We start from the raw sequence: 14,270 nt of genomic DNA, 5'->3' as shown, positions 1-14,270 counted from the left end.
TACGAACTGTGAAGAGGCCACCAACCTTTTGTGTTTATACCTGTACTGTATTTAATTCTAAGACAGGTGACCCTGCAATGACAGCTGCCAGGCTACAAAGATGGTCTTTGTTTTAGAAAGCTAAAGGCCTGTATTCACGGGCTGATGTTGGAGAGATGTGCGCTGAGCGAACCAGGAAGGGGGGGGGGGGGGGGGTAGACGGGGGGCCGCTCATTTAACCCAGCGGGTGAAATGAGCGACCTGCTAGATTGGCCTGCATGGCACCCCCCTTTACACTTGTACTGCAGTCTTAAACTTAAGATAAGAAAACTTCTTGGCAATGGTACCAGATTGTTGTGATCTACTCTACACCTAGCCGATGAGTCTGCCCAAATGCATTAAAAAAAATAAAATTAAAATTAAAAAAATAAGATTTTACTCACCGGTAAATCTATTTCTCGTAGTCCGTAGTGGATGCTGGGGACTCCGTAAGGACCATGGGGATTAGCGGCTCCGCAGGAGACTGGGCACAACTAAAGAAAGCTTTAGGACTACCTGGTGTGCACTGTCTCCTCCCACTAAGACCCTCCTCCAAGCCTCAGTTAGGATACTGTGCCCGGAAGAGCTGACACAATAAGGAAGGATTTTGAATCCCGGGTAAGACTCATACCAGCCACACCAATCACACCGTATAACTCGTGATACTATACCCAGTTAACAGTATGATAACAACTGAGCCTCTCAACAGATGGCTCAACAATAACCCGTTAGTTAGGCAATAACTATATACAAGTATTGCAGACAATCCGCACTTGGGATGGGCGCCCAGCATCCACTACGGACTACGAGAAATAGATTTACCGGTGAGTAAAATCTTATTTTCTCTAACGTCCTAAGTGGATGCTGGGGACTCCGTAAGGACCATGGGGATTATACCAAAGCTCCCAAACGGGCGGGAGAGTGCGGATGACTCTGCAGCACCGAATGAGCAAACTCTAGGTCCTCCTCAGCCAGGGTATCAAACTTGTAGACTCTTGCAAGAGTGTTTGAACCCGACCAAGTAACAGCTCGGCAAATTTGTAAAGCCGAGACCACTCGGGCAGCCGCCCAAGAAGAGCCCACTTTCCTCGTGGAATGGGCTTTCACAGATTTAGGGTGCAGCAGTCCAGCCGCAGAATGTGCAAGTTGAATCGTGCTACAGATCCAGCGAGCAATAGTCTGCTTAGAAGCAGGAGCAGCCAGCTTGTTGGGTGCATACAGGATAAATAGCGAGTCAGTTTTCCTGACTCCAGCCGTCCTGGAAACATATACTTTTCAGGGCCCTGACTACGTCCAGAAACTTGGAATCCTCCAAGACCCAAGTAGCCGCAGGCACCACAATAGGTTGGTTCACATGAAAAACTGCTACCACCTTAGGAAGGAATTGGGAACGAGTCCTCAATTCCGCCTTATCCATATAAAATACAGATAAGTGCTTTTGCATGACAAAGCCGCCAATTCTGATACACGCCTGGCCGACGCCAAGGCCCACAGCATGAACACTTTCCACGTGAGGTATTGTAGCTCCACGGATTTAAGTGGCTCAACTCAATGCGACTTCAGGAAATCCAACACTACGTTGAGATCCCACGGTGCCACTGGAGGCACAAACGGGGGCTGACTATGCAGCACTCCCTTAACAAAAGTCTGAACTTCAGGCAGTGAAGCCAGTTCTATTTTGGAAAAAAATCGATAGAGCCGAAATCTGGACCTTAATGGAACCCAATTTTAGGCCCATAGTCACCTCTGACTTGTAGGAAGTGCAGAAATCGACCTAGCTGAAATTCCTCCTTTGGGGTCTTACTGGCCTCACAGCATGCAACATATTTCCGCCATATGCGGTGATAATGGTTGGCGTTCACTTCTTTCCTAGCTTTACATAGCGTAGGGATAACTTCCTCCGGAATGCCCTTTTCCTTCAGGATCCGGCGTTCAACCGCCATGCCGTCAAACGCAGCCGCGGTACGTCTTGGAACAGACAGGCCCCCTGCTGCAGCAGGTCCTGTCTGAGCGGCAGAGGCCATGGGTCCTCTGAGATCATTTCTTGGAGTTCTGGGTACCAAGCTCTTCTTGGCCACCCGGAACAATGAGTATAGTTCTTACTCCTCTCCTTCTTATTATTCTCATTACCCTGGGTATGAGAGGCAGAGAAGGGAACACATACACCGACTGGTACACCCACGGTGTTACCAGAGCGTCCACAGCTATCGACTGAGGGTCCCTTGACCTGGCGAAATATCTTTGTAGCTTTTTGTTGAGGCGGGACGCCATCCTGTCCACCTGTGGCCTTTCCCAATGGTGTACAATCATTTGTAAGACTTCTGGATGAAGTCCCCACTCTCCCGGGTGGAGGTCGTGTCTGCTGAGAAAGTCTGCTTCTCAGTTGTCCACTCCGGGAATGAACACTGCTGACAGTGCTAACACATGATTTTCCGCCCATCGGAGAATCCTTGTGGCATCTGCCATCGCCATCCTGCTTCTTGTGCCGCCCTGTCGGTTTACATGAGCGACCGCCGTGATGTTGTCTGACTGGATCAGCACCGGCCGGTGTTGAAGCAGGGGTCTAGCCTGACTTAGGGCATTGTAAATGGCCCATAGTTCCAGAACATTTATGTGTAGGGAAGTCTCCTGACTTTTCCATAGGCCTTGGAAGTTTCTTCCCTGTGTGACTGCCCCCCAGCCTTGAAGGCTGGCATCCGTGGTCACCAGGACCCAGTCCTGTATGCCGAATCTGCGGCCCCCTAGAAGATGAGCACTCTGCAGTCACCACCACAGCAACACCCTGGCCCTTAGAGACAGGGTTATCCGCCGATGCATCTGAGGATGCGATCCGGTCCACTTGTCCAACAGATCCCACTGGAAGATCCTTGCATGGGACCTGGCGAATGGAAATTCTTCGTAAGAAGCTACCATCTTTCCCAAGGCTCGCGTGCATTGATGCACCGACACCTGTATTTGTATTAGGAGGTCTCCGTCTAGAGACGCCAACTCCTTGGACTTCTCCTCCGGGAGAAACCCTTTTTATCCTGTTCTGTGTCCAGAACCATACCCAGGAACAGTAGACGCGTCGTAGGAACCAGCTGCGACTTTGTAATATTCAGAATCCAGCCGTGCTGTTGTAGCACTTCCCGAGATAGTGCTACTCCGACGACCAACTGCTTCCTGGACCTCGCCTTTATAAGGAGATCGTCCAAGTACGGGATAAGTACTTCGGCCATTACCTTGGTAAATACCCTCGGTGCCGGGGACAGACCAACGGCAACGTCTGGAATTGGTAATGACAATCCTGTACCACAATTTTGAGGTACACCTGTGAAGAGGGTAAATAGGGACATGTAGGTAAGCATCCTTGATGTCCAGTGATACCCTGAAATTTTCCAGGCTTGCAATAATCGCCCTGAGCGATAACATTTTGAACTTGAACCTTCGTATATAAGTGTTCAAGGATTTCAATTTTAGAATGGGTCTCACCGAACCGTCTGGTTTCGGTACCACAACATTTTGGAATAGTAACCCCGGCCTTGTTGAAGGAGGGGTACCTTGATTTCACCTGCTGGAAGTACAGCTTGTGAATTGCCGCCAGTACTACCTTTCTCCGAGGGCAGCAGGCAAGGCTGATGTGAGGTAACGGCGAGGGGGAGTCGCCTCGAACTCCAGCCTGTATCCCTGTGATACTACTTGCAGAACCTAGGGATCCACCTGTGGGCAAGCCCACTGGTCCCTGCAGTTCCCGAGACGCGCCCCCACCGCACCTGTCTCCACCTGTGGAGCCCCAGCGTCATGCGGTGGACTCAGAGGAAGGGAGGGAAGATATTTGATCCTGGGAACTGGCTGACTGGTGCAGCTTTTTCCTTCTTCCCTTGTCTCTGTGCAGAAAGGAAGCGCCTTTGACCCGCTTGCTTTTCTGAAGCCGAAAGGACTGTACCTGAAAATACAGTGCTTTCTTAGGCTTTTGTGAGGAAACCTGAGGTAAAAAAAAAAATTTCCCAGCTGTTGCTGTGGATACGAGGTCCCAGAGACCATCCCCAAACAATTCCTCACCCTTATAAGGCAGAATCTCCATGTGCCTTTTACAGGCAGCATCACCTGTCCACTGCCGGGTTTCTAATACCCTCCTGGCAGAATGGACATTGCCTTCATTCTGGATGCCAGCCGGCAAATATCCCTCTGTGCATCCTTTATATATAAGACAACGTCTTAAATATGCTCAATGTTAGCAAAATATTATCCCTGTCTTAGCGTATTAATATTATCTGACAGGGTATCAGACCACGCTGCAGCAGCACTATTTATGCTGAGGCAATTGCAGGTTTCAGTATATAACCTGAGTGTGTAAATACAGACTTCAGGATCGCCTCCTTCTTTTTATCAGCAGGTTCCTTCAAGGTGGCCGTATCCTAAGACGGCAGTGCCACCTTTTGACAAACGTGTGAGCGCCTTATCCACCCTAAGGGATATCTCCCAACGTGACCTATCCTCTGGCGGGAAAGGGTACGCCATCAGTAACTTTTTAGAAATTACCAGTTTCTTATCGGGGGAAACCACGCTTCTTTACACACTTCATTCATTCATCTGATGGGGGAACAAAACACGGGCTGCTTTTTCTCCCCAAAAATAAAACCCCTTTTATGTGGTACTTGGGTTCATGTCAGAAAATGCCTAACACATTTTTCATTGCCGAGATCATGTAACGGATGTTCCTAGTGGATTGTGTATATATCTCAACCTCGTCGACACTGGAGTCAGACTCCGTGTCGACATCTGTGTCTGCCATCTGAGGTAACGGGCGTTTTTTGAGCCCCTGATGGCCTTTGAGACGCCTGGACAGGCGCGGGCTGAGAAGCCATCTTGCCCACAGCTGTTACGTCATCCAGCCTTTTATGTAAGGAGTTGACACTGTCGGTTAATACCTTCCACCTATCCATCCACTCTGGTGTCGGCCCCACAGGGGGCGACATCACATTTATCGGCCTCTGCTCCGCCTCCACGTAACCTTCCTCATCCAACATGTCGACACAGCCGTACCGACACACCGCACACACACACAGGGAATGCTCTGACTGAGGACAGGACCCCACAAAGTCCTTTGGGGAGACCGAGAGAGAGTATGCCAGCACACACCAGAGCGCTATATAATGCAGGGATTAACACTATAACTGAGTGATTTTTCCCCAAATAGCTGCTTGTATACATATATTGCGCCTTAATTTAGTGCCCCCCCTCTCTTTTTAACCCTTTGAGCCTGAAAACTACAGGGGAGAGCCTGGGGAGCTGTCTTCCAGCTGAACTGTGAAGAGAAAATGGCGCCAGTGTGCTGAGGGAGAAGCCCCGCCCCTTTTTCGGCGGACTTTCTCCCGCTTTTTCTGGAATACTGGCAGGGGTAATTTTACATCTATATAGCCTCTAGGACTATATATGATGTAGATTTGCCAGCCAAGGTGTCATATATTGCCCTCAGGGCGCCCCCCCCAGCGCCCTGCACCCATCAGTGACCGGAGTGTGAGGTGTACATGAGGAGCAATGGCGCACAGCGGCAGTGCTGTGCGCTACCTTGGTGAAGACCGAAGTCTTCTGCCGCCGATTTTCCGGACTCTTCATGCTTCTGGCTCTGTAAGGGGGACGGCTGCGCGGCTCCGGGAACGAACACCAAGGTCGGGTCCTGCGGTCGATCCCTCTGGAGCTAATGGTGTCCAGTAGCCTAAGAAGCCCAAACTACCACCTGTTAGGTAGGTTCGCTTCTTCTCCCCTTAGTCCCTCGCTGCAGTGAGTCTGTTGCCAGCAGATCTCACTGTAAAATAAAAAACCTAAATATACTTTCTTTCTATGAGCTCAGGAGAGCCCCTAGTGTGCATCCAGCTCAGCCGGGCACAAGAATCTAACTGAGGTCTGGAGGAGGGTCTTAGTGGGAGGAGCCAGTGCACACCAGGTAGTCCTAAAGCTTTCTTTAGTTGTGCCCAGTCTCCTGCGGAGCCGCTAATCCCCATGGTCCTTACGGAGTCCCCAGCATCCACTTAGGACGTTAGAGAAATGTACTGTATTCTGCAATATTAGTAGAGCGGCTTACAATAACTAATGCTGTCATCAATCAAGAAATAAAGCATAATCTTATCTCATTTAAAGTATTTCTTAATACTGTTAAAGGAAATTCATTGTATACTGGATTATCAGCAAGGAGCAAAGTCTGTCAAACACAAACGTGTGGTTCTAGAGCACCAGTGCCTACCAAGCTTAAAGTGCCCTACTGTCATCTACAACATGATCTAGCTACAGATATGTCCTCATATATCTTTGCTGCAGTCCCACCAAACAAACCCTCTTAGCACGCCAGGTCGCAAGAATCTTCGTGTCAGGCGTCTTTTTTTGCCGAAAATGCGTCTTACTCGCAACGCAAAGTGAATAGGATGCAAAAGGAGAGTACTGATTTATTTAATACATGACACCTGTATACCTGTGTGTGACTGAATCTCTGAATCTGTACACAAAGTGCCACAATGTAGCAGCAGCATTTTGCCAATACAAGTTTGGTTCGGCTTCGTATGCAGACTCAGACAAACACAATATACAAAGAGTAATTTCAAATTAATCAGCACAGTCTCCTCATGCATCCTAGATGCACTGTGTTACAAATAAGATGGTTCCAGTAAAAAAAACAAAAAAAAACAAGACACCCAATGTTAGCAGAGTTGCCCCGGACCTGGTGGCTCACTCACGCCAGGCATCTCGCACTGTATGGCGTATTGGGAACACATCTGTACTCAGCATAATAACACAAGACAGTTGTCAATTGAAACATTGATTACTAGATGCAAGCTAAGACTGAAAACGCTGAATTCTATAGATGTGTCCTCATGTCCTCTCTTTTGCGCCATATGGCATAAGGCACCTGGCGTCATTACCAAGCTGCGCCATTGTTTCTCAACCTTGCAACTTTTTCCTCAATGTTACACCTTAGTTCATCATAAGTGTTCTAGGTACTTATCATTGGTCTTTTAGTATGGCTTAGTAGCAAAGCCCATCGTTTGATAAAAGGGGCTATCTAGATCTGTTTGAGAATAACTAGGACTGCTAGGGAAACTCATCTGTAGGGACCTACTGCAGAATCAGTACTCTACATACAGCACACACTCTTATGTTGAAACAAGCAAGGGGAGATGTATGAAACCTTCCAAAGATGACAAGGGGAGAACTTGCCCCTAGCAACTACCTATACTTTATCAAGTATATTCTATAAAATTATAGCTAGAAGCGGATTGGTTGATATTGGTAACTTCTTCACCTTGATACACTGCCCCCAAAGTAACATAATATTTAAAGTTTGTAAGTTTTCAACCCTGAATTAGAGGGCCCATACAGGTCTTTGATGGTTACTTGATGGTAAGTCCACGGGGTACATTTACTAAACTGTGGGTTTTTAGAAGTGGAGATGTTGCCTATAGCAAACAATTAGATTTTAGCTATTATGTCCTAGAAGGTGCTAGATAAATGATAGGTAGAAACTGATTGGTTGCTATGGGCAATATCTCCATTTCTACAAACCCGCAATTTACCCCCAAGCCTGTATTTTACCTTACTGGATGCATGTGGTATGATGTAATATATTGTCAGGTGATTAGTGTTTTTTAAATGCTCAGAAAAAAAACTCTCAAAATTGAAATAAAAAATTGAAAAGGAAACCAAATTACATTTTATTTGAGGTTTACTTAAGTAAATTGAATTTTTTTAAAAAACATTTTTTACCATAACTAGTGATGGGAACAGATAGCTTGTCCTTTTATTATATACTGTAACTACACAGCCTGTCGTCTCTTCATGTAAAGTAGCATCAGATAAAGAAGACGCTAACCACTAAGAATAAAACCAGAAATACAACAGGAGCGTCACAACAAAAACACATTATCTCAACCTTCTCTCTGTAACAGCACGCTGTCATATTTCTGTTAAGTCATATTTCATTTTATAGGACACAAAAGAAATGTATCATGAGAATGCTTTACACAAATACATTTCTGTCATGTGTTTTTCCATTTTATCATTGTCATTTTCATAAGCGTTTATGAGTAATGCTGCTTTTTACTTGAAAGGCTTTTCACAGTATGTATCACCAGCTAGAGCATTTTACATTTGCCTTAGTGGATGTGGATATCACAAAGTTGTTTTTTTTTTTTTCAATCTGCTATAAAAAAAAAATAAGAATTTACTTACCGATAATTCTATTTCTCGGAGTCCGTAGTGGATGCTGGGGTTCCTGAAAGGACCATGGGGAATAGCGGCTCCGCAGGAGACAGGGCACAAAAAAGTAAAGCTTTTACCAGATCAGGTGGTGTGCACTGGCTCCTCCCCCTATGACCCTCCTCCAGACTCCAGTTAGGTACTGTGCCCGGACGAGCGTACACAATAAGGGAGGCAATTTGAATCCCGGGTAAGACTCATACCAGCCACACCAATCACACCGTACAACTTGTGATCTAAACCCAGTTAACAGTATGATAACAGAAAGAGCCTCTTAAAGATGGCTCCTTAACAATATAACCCGAATTTGTTAACAATAACTATGTACAGTATTGCAGATAATCCGCACTTGGGATGGGCGCCCAGCATCCACTACGGACTCCGAGAAATAGAATTATCGGTAAGTAAATTCTTATTTTCTCTATCGTCCTAAGTGGATGCTGGGGTTCCTGAAAGGACCATGGGGATTATACCAAAGCTCCCAAACGGGCGGGAGAGTGCGGATGACTCTGCAGCACCGAATGAGAGAATTCCAAGTCCTCTTTTGCCAGGGTATCAAATTTGTAGAATTTTACAAACGTGTTTTCCCCCGACCACGTAGCTGCTCGGCAGAATTGTAATGCCGAGACCCCTCGGGCAGCCGCCCAAGATGAGCCCACCTTCCTTGTGGAATGGGCCTTAACAGATTTAGGCTGTGGCAGGCCTGCCACAGAATGAGCAAGTTGAATTGTGTTACAAATCCAACGAGCAATCGTCTGCTTAGAAGCAGGGGCACCCAACTTGTTGGGTGCATATAGTATCAACAGCGAGTCAGATTTTCTGACTTCAGCCGTCCTTGAAATGTATATTTTTAAGGCTCTGACAACGTCCAACAACTTGGAGTCCTCCAAGTCGCCAGTGGCCGCAGGCACCACAATAGGTTGGTTCAGGTGAAACGCTGATACCACCTTAGGGAGAAAATGCGGACGAGTCCTCAGTTCTGCCCTATCCGAATGGAAGATTAGATAAGGGCTTTTATAAGATAAAGCCGCCAATTCAGATACTCTCCTGGCGGAAGCCAGGGCCAGTAACATAGTCACTTTCCATGTGAGATATTTAAAATCCACCTTTTTCAATGGTTCAAACCAATGGGATTTGAGGAAATCTAAAACTACATTTAGATCCCACGGTGCCACCGGAGGCACCACAGGAGGCTGTATATGCAGTACTCCTTTAACAAAAGTCTGTACCTCAGGAACTGAGGCCAATTCTTTTTGGAAGAATATTGACAGGGCCGAAATTTGAACCTTAATAGATCTCAATTTGAGACCCATAGACAATCCTGATTGTAGGAAATGTAGGAAACGACCCAGTTGAAATTCCTCCGTCGGAACACTCCGATCCTCGCACCACGCGACATATTTTCGCCAAATGCGGTGATAATGTTTCGCGGTGACTTCCTTCCTTGCCTTAATCAAGGTAGGAATGACTTCTTCTGGAATGCCTTTCCCTTTTAGGATCTGGCGTTCAACCGCCATGCCGTCAAACGCAGCCGCGGTAAGTCTTGAAAGAGACAGGGACCCTGTTGTAGCAGGTCCCTTCTCAGAAGTAGAGGGCACGGGTCGTCCGTGACCAACTCTTGAAGTTCCGGGTACCAAGTCCTTCTTGGCCAATCCGGAGCCACTAGTATTGTTCTTACTCCTCCTCACCGTATAATCTTCAATACCTTTGGTATGAGAGGCAGAGGAGGAAACACATATACTGATTTGTACACCCAAGGTGTTACCAGTGCGTCCACAGCTATTGCCTGTGGATCTCTTGACCTGGCGCAATACTTGTCCAGTTTCTTGTTGAGGCGAGACGCCATCATGTCTACCATTGGTCTTTCCCAACAGTTTATTAGCATGTGGAAGACTTCTGGATGAAGACCCCCCTCTCCCGGGTGAATATCGTGTCTGCTGAGGAAGTCTGCTTCCCAGTTGTCCACGCCCGGGAAGAACACTGCTGACAGTGCTATTACGTGATTCTCCGCCCAGCGAAGAATCTTGGCAGCTTCTGCCATTGCACTCCTGCTTCTTGTGCCGCCCTGTCTGTTTACATGGGCGACCGCCGTGATGTTGTCCGACTGAATCAACACCGGTTTTCCTTGCAGGAGTGGTTCCGCCTGGCTTAGAGCATTTTAGATTGCTCTTAGTACCAGAATGTTTATGTGAAGAGACTTTTCCAGGTTCGTCCATACCCCCTGGAAGTTTCTTCCTTGTGTGACTGCTCCCCAACCTCTCAGGCTGGCGTCCGTGGTCACCAGGATCAAATCCTGTATGCCGAATCTGCGGCCCTCCAATAGATGAGCCTTTTGCAACCACCACAGAAGATATACCCTTGTCCTTGGCGACAGGGTTATTCGCAGGTGCATCTGAGGATGCGACCCTGACCATTTGTCCAACAGATCCCTTTGGAAAATTCTTGCATGGAATCTGCCGAATGGAATTGCTTCGTAAAAAGCCACCATTTTTCCCAGGACTCTTGTGCATTGATGTACAGACACCTTTCCTGGTTTTAGGAGGTTCCTGACAGGTCGGATAACTCCTTGGCTTTTTCCTCGGGAAGAAAAACCTTTTTCTGAACCGTGTCCAGAATCATCCCTAGGAACAGCAGACGTATCGTCGGAAAACAGCTGCGATTCTTGGAATATTTAGAATCCAGTCGTGCCGTCGAAGAACTACTTTAGATAGTGCTCTTCCGACCTCCAACTGTTCTCTGGAACTTGCCCTTTTTAGGTCGTGCAAGTAAGGGATAATTTAGATGCCTTTTTTCTTTGAAGAAACATCTTTTCGGCCATTACCTTGGTAAAAAGGCCCGGGGTGCCGTGGATAATTCAAACGGCATCGTCTGAAACTGATATTGACAGTTCTGTACCACGAACCAGAGGTACCCTTGATGAGAAGGACAAAATTTGGACATGGAGGTAATCCTTGATGTCCAGGGACACCATATAGTCCCCTTTTTTCCGGTTCGCTATCACTGCTCTGAGTGACTTTATCTCGATTTGAACCTTTTATGTAAGTGTTCAAAACATTTTAGATTTAGACTATGTGTCACCAAGCCGTCTGGCTTCAGTACCACAATATAGTGTGGAAAAATAATACCCTTTTCCTTGTCGTAGGAGGGGTACTTTGATTATCACCTGCTGGATATACAGCTTGTGAATTGTTTCCAATGCTGCCTCCCTGTCGGAGGGAGCCGTTGGTAAAGCAGACTTCAGGAACCTGCGAGGAGAAGATGTCTCGACTCTCCAATCTTTACCCCTGGGATAATACTCGTACGATCTAGGGGTCAACTTGCGAGTGATCCCACTGCGCCCTGAGACTCTTGAGACTACCCCCCCACCTTGAGTCCGCTTGCACGGCCCCAGCGTCATGCTGAGGACTTGGCAGACGCGGTGGAGGGCTTCTTTTCCTGGGAAAGGGCTGCCTGCTGCAGTCTACTTCCCTTACCTCTATGTCTGGGCAGATATGACTGGCCTTTTGCCTGCATGCCCTCATGGGAAAGGAAAGATTGAGGCTGAAAAGACGGTGTCTTTTTTAGCTGAGATGTAACTTGGGGTAAAAAAGGTTGGATTTCCCAGCTGTTGCTGTGGTCCCCAGGTCCGATGGACCGACCCCCAAATAACTCCTTCCCTATGGGATCTGTATCACCTGACCACTGTCGTGTCCCTGACATCTTCTGGGAGATATGGACAACGCACTTATCTTGATGCCAGAGAGCAAATATCCCTCTGTGCATCTCACATACATATATATAGAATGCATCCTATTAAATGCTCTACATGAATAAAATATTTTCAGTCAGGGAATCCGACCAAGCCAACCCAGCACTGCATCTCCAGGCTGATGGCGATCGCTGGTCGCAGTATAACCACCGTATGTGTGTATATACTTTGTAGGATATTTTTCCAGCTTCCTATCAGCTGGCTCCTTGAGGGCGGCCGTATCTGGAGACGGTAACGCCACTTGATAAGCGTGTGAGCGCCTTATCACCCTAAGGGGTGTTTCCCAACGTACCCTAATTTCTGGCGGGAAAGGGTATAACGCCAATATTTGCTATCGGGATAACCCTACGCATCATCACACACTTCATTTTATTTTATCTGATTCAGGAAAAACTACAGGTAGTTTTTTCACTCCCACATAATACCCTTTCTTGTGGTACTTGTAGTATCAGAAACACGTAACACCTCCTTCATTGCCCTTAACGTGTGGCCCTAATGAGAAATACGTTTGTTTATTCACCGTCGACACTGTATTCAGTGTCCGTGTCTGTGTCGACCGACTGAGGTAAATGGGCGTTTTTAAAAACCCCTGACGGTGTTTCTGAGACGCCTGGACCGGTCCTAATAGATTGTCGGCCGTCTCATGTCGTCAACCGACCTTGCAGCGTGTTGACATTCTCACGTAATTCTCTAAATAAGCCATCCATTCCGGTGTCGACTCCCTAGAGAGTGACATCACCATTACAGGCAATTTCTCCGCCTCCTAACCAACATCGTCCTCATACATGTCGACACACACGTACCGACACACAGCACACACACCGGGAATGCTCTGACAGAGGACAGGACCCACTAGCCCTTTGGGGAGACAGAGGGAGAGTCTGCCAGCACACACCAAAAACGCTATAATTATATAGGGACAACCTTATATAAGTGTTTCTCCCTTATAGCATCTTTTATATATATACAATATCGCCAAAATCAGTGCCCCCCCTCTCTGTTTTAACCCTGTTTCTGTAGTGCAGTGCAGGGGAGAGCCTGGGAGCCTTCTCTCCAGCTTTTCTGTGAGAGAAAATGGCGCTGTGTGCTGAGGAGATAGGCCCCGCCCCTTTTTCGGCGGGCTCGTCTCCCGCTATTTTTGAAGTTAGGCAGGGGTTAAATATCTCCATATAGCCTCTGTGGGCTATATGTGAGGTATTTTTTGCCTCTAATAAGGTTTTTATTTGCCTCTCAGAGCGCCCCCCCCAGCGCTCTGCACCCTCAGTGACTGTTGTGTGAAGTGTGCTGAGAGGAAAATGGCGCACAGCTGCAGTGCTGTGCGCTACCTTTATGAAGACTCAGGAGTCTTCAACCGCCGATTTTGGACCTCTTCTCTCTTCAGCGTCTGCAAGGGGGCCGGCGGCGCGGCTCCGGTGACCATCCAGGCTGTACCTGTGATCGTCCCTCTGGAGCTAGTGTCCAGTAGCCAAGCAGCAAATCCACTCTGCACGCAGGTGAGTTCACTACTTCTCCCCTAAGTCCCTCGTTGCAGTGATCCTGTTGCCAGCAGGACTCACTGTAAAGTAAAAAACCTAAGCTAAACTTTCTCTAAGCAGCTCTTTAGGAGAGCCACCTAGATTGCACCCTTCTCGTTCGGGCACAAAATCTAACTGGAGTCTGGAGGAGGGTCATAGGGGGAGGAGCCAGTGCACACCACCTGATCTGGTAAAAGCTTTACTTTTTTGTGCCCTGTCTCCTGCGGAGCCGCTATTCCCCATGGTCCTTTCAGGAACCCCAGCATCCACTTAGGACGATAGAGAAAAAAAAAAAAATTGATGGGCACAAGGGTAATGGCATACAGCTCCAAAAACTTTGCCTGCAGATTGCAGATTTTACCTGCAGTAGCATGACAGAAATCTGTCACTCTAAGGTACAAAGAGCAAAAAAACAAAACCATTTGGCCCCTGTGAAGGACATATATTGAGAACAGAAGGCGCCAGTGTGCCATTGCCCACAAAGATCACTAAAAAGCATCAAATATTATCGCCTAGGATCATTTGTACTAGTAACCGGAGATACCTGCATGCAGACTTTTCACTCCTGCATTTGGAAATGGTTATCTGTGAGCCTTGGGCTGCTGCCCTTCCTGTGAAATGAATAATCTGTTCCTTTTGGTTGGTAACTGACTACTTTCATACTATTTTCTAACTGGTGATATGGTTACCTCTCAGGACACTGTGGAGAAGTGAGCCAGTGGAGAAGTTGCCCATGGCAACCAATCAGCTGCTACGTATAC

General features: G+C 47.3%; 1 protein-coding gene and 1 long non-coding RNA gene across 3 annotated transcripts in view; one reads left to right on the top strand and one right to left on the bottom strand.

The window, feature by feature from the left end:
• The window catches only part of B3GLCT (beta 3-glucosyltransferase), a 1,170,551-nt gene that overhangs the window by 753,527 nt on the left and 402,754 nt on the right, over positions 1–14,270 (bottom strand). The window lies entirely within an intron of this gene.
• LOC135003817 (uncharacterized) overlaps positions 13,923–14,270 on the top strand; it is a 117,583-nt gene continuing 117,235 nt past the window's right edge. The window contains exon 1 of the long non-coding RNA XR_010204706.1: positions 13,923–14,148. This is a non-coding gene — a long non-coding RNA (uncharacterized LOC135003817). The remainder of the gene's footprint in view (positions 14,149–14,270) is intronic.

Source organism: Pseudophryne corroboree, chromosome 2 (assembly GCF_028390025.1).
Source record: "Pseudophryne corroboree isolate aPseCor3 chromosome 2, aPseCor3.hap2, whole genome shotgun sequence".
Taxonomy (NCBI): Eukaryota; Metazoa; Chordata; class Amphibia; order Anura; family Myobatrachidae; genus Pseudophryne; species Pseudophryne corroboree.
Note: the sequence above shows the minus strand (reverse complement) of the source record. Positions and strands in the feature narration are given on the sequence as shown.